Source organism: Parasteatoda tepidariorum, chromosome 9 (genome assembly GCF_982258835.1).
Source record: "Parasteatoda tepidariorum strain Cologne lab strain chromosome 9, Ptep-v5.0, whole genome shotgun sequence".
NCBI lineage: Eukaryota > Metazoa > Arthropoda > Arachnida > Araneae > Theridiidae > Parasteatoda > Parasteatoda tepidariorum.
The window spans coordinates 28,824,030-28,830,028 of NC_141763.1; the positions used below are offsets into that span (position 1 = coordinate 28,824,030).

The window sequence follows — 5,999 nt, forward strand, 5'->3', positions numbered from 1 at the left end:
TATAATGGGCCAACATAGCATTCCCATCATAGTATGCTGGATTTTCATAATGGGCCAACATAGCATGCCCATCATAGTATAATGGATTTACATAATGGGCCAACATAGCATTTCTATCATGACATGATGGATTTTTATAATGGGCCAACATAGCATTCTCATCATAGTGCAATGGTTTTTTTATGTTTGGCCAACATAACATACCCATTATAGTATGCTGGATGTTTATACTGGGCCCACATAGCATGCCCATCATAGTATAATGGATTTTTAGAGGAACATAAAAAAACCTAATAACAAAAATAGGTGTACACTTGTTTATTGAAATTTACTACTCTCTTGGTGATATTTTATAATGATCTTAGTCGGCAAACATATTAAACAACATAAATTATCTAATTTTTTAAGTTACATACAATTTAAATCTCAGTGAGAGGAATTACATTGTTTGTTTTTTTTAAATTTTTGCTTAATATTATCATAATTTTTTCTAAAAAAGCAATAATTGCATATATTAAGGACCTTTAGATTTCTTTAAAAGCCTCATTCTAAAAAGCCTCATTTAAATAAATTTAAAATAGGGTGCATAGCCAAATTTTTCAACAAAAATCACAAGCACTCAAAAAATATTTGTAAGCACTTCGAAAAATATTATATTTAGGCAGGGTTGGCAAGTTTTTGACAGTTGATCGTATAATCCGGTTTTATTTACAATGACGAAGACGAGTGCGCGTCACAAACGATGAAATTAACAAGAGAAATGAAATTTTCTATAGCTAATACAGAAAAAAAAAAGTGACAATGTTCAGTTGGTCTCCGTAATCAGCAAAAGTTCGTGAGATTTTTCGATTACATTACAGAGAGCAGAAAATGAAGTCTGAAATTGAGAATCTCTTGCAAAATGCAGCAGGGTTTCACACGAGAATCAAAAATCCTTACCTCTGAATCCACTTCAGTATACGCAAGTGCGGACCCGCAAGTATTTCATCAAACATGTAAAACAAATGGTGTTTTCATACACTACACAGACCGGCGGTACGCCAAATAGATAGGGGTTGAATTAATTGTGAAAACGTTGAGTAGGACAATGTCTTTTTGCATAATTTGTGGCGAAAATCAACATGGTGAAGAAAAATATCACATTTCGGAAAAGGGAAAATTAAGCACTTTTTGAAAACACCCAATGTAAAAAGGACATTTAAGAGCTTTTAAAAAACAAAATCGAAAATAAGCACCTTTAAGCATTTTTTAAAAACGCTACGCAGCCTGTAAAATAATCTGTACAATTTCCATACCTAACAGCTGCTAGGTTCAGAAAAAGGTGCTTATTGGCAAATTAGCATTAAGATGAAAAATATGTTACCTAAAAGTTTAAGATTCCTCCGTCTCTTTTTACGGAATAATTAAGAAATCATAAAGTAGAATAGAATACCTACATTTTAAACGCAGATGTTAAATCAATTTACAAAACACAATTTATTTTTTGCAATAAATCGACAAGAAAAAAAAAATTCAAAATAATTTATTAACAAAATAATTTATAAAGTTTTTTCAATACGTTTAGGTTTATTAAAGTCGCATATCTTTTCTGACAGAAATCTGCTTCTTTCAATAAGGCTCATGGATTTTGATTCCATGTATAGTCTCATTTGAGCTGTAATAAAAATAAAACAAAATTAGTATTTAAAATTTATTATGTATATGTCGACAAATCATTGTTTTTGTTTATTTTTTTTAATATTACACATTGGTAAATGTATTAAATAGTGCAAAGTGCAAAGCTATATATATATATGTGTGTGCATGGATACATGAATGCACACACACCACCGTCAGCAAGTCTGAACTAAAATAAAGTTTTTGATAATTCATAATAATTTAGTCAACAGCTTTAACATTCTATCTGCTATAGACAAAAACAATAGTTTGTACGAATTGAATTTGCAGCCTGTTTCTAAAGAATCAATATTTACAGTAATCTCAAAATGTTTCTAAACATTAGCTAAATTTCATAATTAAAGGAGAAAATATGCTTTTTTTTTACTATATTTTCACTTTGTCTTATGGACCTACTTTTATCTCCTTTACTTGTAATAAAATATATTTTAAAATTGCAACGCTAATAGTAACTTCAAGAAGCAAATCAATAATATACTTGAAAACTGTATTACTGTAAAACTATAATGAGTACTGAAAATAACTGTAATAACTGCTAAAAATGCATTAAAAACTAAGAATAGCTAAATAACTATGGAGAAAATGGGCTATAAAATGGAGTAAATTGAGGATAAGGTGATAACTAAATTCGAACATCGGGTGTTGCACTATTATCAGAATTCAACAAAAATAATTTGAAAAATCATACCGTGATAACAAAAAAATAAATGGTAATAAGTTACTATTGAACAATTATTGGCAAAAAATAATACTTAAAGATGGAATTGTCAATAATCGAGGGCCACTAATTCTAAATTTCCCGATTGTAACACATTAAAAATATTCAAACTGAAAAAAAAAAATTCGTTGAAAACTATATTTACCACCTTTATTACTTTCATATCATTATGAAAATGAATTGATCAATAGCATTGTCGTTTTATGTTCAATGAAAGAATGATATTCCAAAACCTTAAAATAATTTAAATTATTGCATATAAAACGCCACTACTAAAAGTGAAATCCATTTTCAATCTTGTGGAGCATAATTTCAAGCCATTAGAGTGTAATATCGATAGTAACTTAGTTACTACTATATTAACTAATTTTTTTTAACATATAGCTGGGTACACTTATTATAAATACATTGGTTACATATATTATAAAAATAAATATTTGTTAGACCAAAATTAGAAGTAAGTTGGAAAATACCAGATAGTTGACATTCCTTTCTGGAACTCATAGAAAACCAATTAGAAATATGAATATAAGGAAATACTTACATGGGTTTTGTTCCCTTTTTTTCTCTTTTTTTCCTTTTATTCTTCAGTTGAGGATGAAGATCCGTTTTTATTAGTGACTTGAAAGGGTTTAAGAGGGATCGATGGCCTTTTTTGGCTTACACTACTTATCAAGTCTTCAAGAGTAGCTAAAAAAAATATTAAAAAATTTAAACAGGAAGAGATCATTTGGCATTTCTTAAAATAACAAGGTTAATTATTATTATGCAAGGTTAATTATTTATTACACCTCTTGCTCCTGCACAATGATAGAATTTTTTATTGGTTACAAATTACATTAAAATGACAATATAATTAAGATGTAAATAATGTAGGATGCAAAATGTGGAGTTACAATTTATTTTGAAACTAACCACATTTTTAGGCACCTGTTGCGCTTACATAGAAATATTTCAATAAATAATTTGAAATGATTTTATTTCAATTAGAATAAATGTAGCTAAAAACATGAATCGAATTTCTGGTTGAAAATAGAAACTTACATTAAAGTAGAGCTTAGATAAATTTCAATTCATCAATAGTAAATTTTTAAATATTTAAGTATCGTTATTATTTCTGTAGGGCTACTAGCAAATTGCTAATTTTGTTATAAAAAAAATGGGCATAGAAAATAAATTTTTATTCGAAAAAATATCTCGTATTCTCATAATTTGATTTCGATTTAATTCACTGACAATTTAATAATAAGAAGAAAGACTAACTCACCTTCTAGGCGCAATACATCAGCACTGTAGTAGGATGTTCCTTTAAGTCTGTCCCATGAGTCTTTAGGCGGCACTACCATTTTCTTAAGATTTTCAACTTCCTCTTGATTAACAAGAAGATCCGGACACCAAAAGACCTTTTGGTCTTCTTGAAATCTTTTGTCGATTTGGGGAATAGGTTTTTTATAAAGTTAATGGGGACGTAGTACCTTTTCCCTCACTGATCATGATAATTCACGTAAGCGAACATTTCAAAAAATTATCCACAAAGTATCAACAAAATAGTTAATGTATGGAAGAGCGAATTAATTAAGAAACAAAATTTCCCACATGCAAGAATTCTACATTTCTCTCGAGACAGTTGTGAAATATTATGTGCTTATGCGCACCGAATATTTTGTTAAATAATTTACTTATTATATATCAGTTTATAGAAGATAACGAGAAGATTTTTGCGGTTGCCATGGTAATAGCTTGGAATGTAAATAGTTTTTGAGTGAGTGTAAGATTTTAAGATTGTAGTAGTTTGCAACCGATTTCCTAAATGATCTAAGCAATTTTTTAGGCGTGCTACTTCGAATTTTCTTTTGCTATTTAAATTTTAGGAAAAAAAAGTTCTTTTCAGAACTACACCTTTGTTATTTACTCCTTTTTGTGTTTTTATTTTGTTTTATTAAGCTAAATATTCTGTTTTTTCATTATTTTGTTTTGTTTAGTTAATTATTTATTTACTTATTTGTTATTTTTTTCGTTGTTTTATTCCGTTAAATTTGATTAACCAGAGGATTTAGATAATAGAAAAAAAAGACTAGCTGGATACAAACGATAGTTAGATAAAACTTCTGATTCTTCCTGGAGTTACCTTGTCTTCTGGATTGGGTTCAAAATTACAAGGTACGGAGATGAGCATTAATAGTCGTAAACTCAGAATTGTGTCGGTTGTTCAAAGTCCGTTTTAAAATATAAAACGCAATGAGTCTGTGATATATATCGATAGGTTACCTATGTGAATCGGTTAATAGTAATCGGTTACTAATACTTAATAGGTTATCAGTAATGATAAATCAATACGTCCGTGTGGTTTACTAAAAATAAAAATTTTTTGATGGTTGAAAGTCATTAAAACAGAATTTTTCATCATGAGATGATGAAGTTTGTTGGCCCAAGAATTTTAAAAATAACAAGTTGGTCCACCAACATATAATAAAATATATCATCTTCCAACATGACATGTTGGAACTTGTTTGCCCAAGAATTTCAAACATAACAAGTTGGTCCACCAACATATAATAAAATATATCATCTTCCAACATGATATGTTGGAACTTGTTTGCCCAAGAATTTCAAACATAACAAGTTGGTCCACCAACATATAATAAAATATATCATCTTCCAACATGACATGTTGGAAGTTGTTGGCCCAAGAATTTCAAACTTAACAAGTTGGTTCACCAACATATAGTAAAATATCATCTTCCAACATGACATGTTGGAAGTTAGTTGGCCCATCAAAATCCATTATCGCATAATGGGAATTATTGGATGTTGGTTCCCATCAAGTAGTGTTGGGCCGACAAGAAACCAACATAAACCATCAAAATATTTTGATGGTCCCATCAAGAATTTTGTCTTGGGGAAACAGTGTAATTTGGTCAGATGAAAGTAAATTTACAATATTTAAGATCAATGGCCACCCTATTGTATGGAGAAAACCGGGAATCTGAGAAATTTAAATCCAACTGTTAAACATGGATCTGGTGGTGTGATGGTATGGGGATGTATGTCTTCGAATGGAGTTGGAAACTTGCATATTATTGATAAAGTCATGGACAGGTATGTTTATTTGGATATTTTGAAGAAAAATCTACCAGAAAGTGCTCGAAATTTTAACCTTTCTAATACCTTTATTTTCCAACAAGACAACGACCCTAAACATACTGCTAAAATTTTGAAGGAATATCTTCTCTATCACACTCCGTGACAATTACCAACTCCTCCACAGTCACCAGACCTTAACCCGATTGAACATTTGTGGGCAAAATTGGACAAACGAATTCGAAAACACAATATTACTTCCCGAAATGAGTTAATATGCAAATTGCAAGAAGAATGGACAAAATTTACGTCAGATGATACACAGAAACTAGTCCAGTCAATGCCTAGACGCCTGCAAGCTGTTTTGAAAAATAAAGGGTACACAACAAAATATTAAAATAACGCTAAAAACTTTTATTTTTAATTTTTTTCTTAAGTGTACGCAGACTTTATTGGAGTGTATTGATGTGTTTTTTTCGTAAAATTTTTTTTTGAGAAAGTTTTTTAAATATTGCACTTTTAT

At 29.6% G+C, this 5,999-nt stretch overlaps 1 long non-coding RNA gene across 1 annotated transcript; it reads right to left on the reverse strand.

Annotated features, from left to right (window-relative positions):
- Positions 1-2,147: 2,147 nt before the first annotated feature.
- LOC147803452 (uncharacterized) lies at positions 2,148-4,045 on the reverse strand. The gene is made up of 2 exons (XR_015429099.1): positions 3,663-4,045; positions 2,148-3,085 (listed from the first exon to the last, which is right to left on the reverse strand). It is a non-coding gene; the product is annotated as an uncharacterized LOC147803452 (long non-coding RNA).
- Between the last annotated feature and the right edge of the window lie 1,954 nt (positions 4,046-5,999).